Raw genomic sequence first — 767 nt, 5'->3', positions numbered from 1 at the left:
TACATATACACCAGGGTATGAATAGCATCCACTTGAAACATTGATGCAAACAGCATACCTTATTCAGAGTGTCTATTACACAGCTGAGCTATTCACACCATGTGACGTAACAACAAAAACATGTTGCTCGTTTTTTTTATTTATTACATTGTGTGATCAATATGCCAGAGTAAATGCACAGTGGCACAAATAGCATACACTGATATTTGTACCAGACGGGGTATTAAAAAAACACATTGCTGTGTGCACCGGGGTACGAATAGAATTCACTTCTAATTGCACCAGGATACAAATAGCATACACTGCTAATTGTACCAGGGGTGCAAATAGCCTTACCCATTATTTAAACACCAATATTATTGTGCTCTTCAGTGCTCTCAATTGTTGTGTTCTTCAGTTTCCCATGGAAAAATATGGAAAATAATCATTCAAGCCAACCACAAAATGCTTTAATGCCTCAAGCAGTAAGTTGATATGAGTTGATTAGAGTGTGTTATCTTAACGCTAAAGGAAAGAGATATAAATGCAAATTTGTACTTATGAGTACGATAATGAAGCCAGAAAATACCAAAACCCATATCATGTTACACTACTGTACACTGCGTGAGCCCATAAAAGCACCTGAAAATCAATACCTGACTCGAGACTTCTGATACTGTCAGCAGAGGTGATTGTCCTGTCTTAAAAACCAAAAAGTCCTACCATATATTTGTTCCAATGAGTCACTACACCAGTTGATCCTAATTAGCACAATACTTCAGCCAGGT

General features: G+C 37.3%; 1 long non-coding RNA gene across 1 annotated transcript in view; it reads left to right on the top strand.

The window, feature by feature from the left end:
• Positions 1–359: 359 nt before the first annotated feature.
• LOC121714912 overlaps positions 360–767 on the top strand; it is an 11,026-nt gene continuing 10,618 nt past the window's right edge. The window contains exon 1 of the long non-coding RNA XR_006033481.1: positions 360–388. This is a non-coding gene — a long non-coding RNA (uncharacterized LOC121714912). The remainder of the gene's footprint in view (positions 389–767) is intronic.

This window comes from Alosa sapidissima, chromosome 8 (assembly GCF_018492685.1).
Source record: "Alosa sapidissima isolate fAloSap1 chromosome 8, fAloSap1.pri, whole genome shotgun sequence".
Lineage (NCBI taxonomy): Eukaryota > Metazoa > Chordata > Actinopteri > Clupeiformes > Clupeidae > Alosa > Alosa sapidissima.
This window is presented reverse-complemented; position numbering and strand designations above follow the sequence as displayed.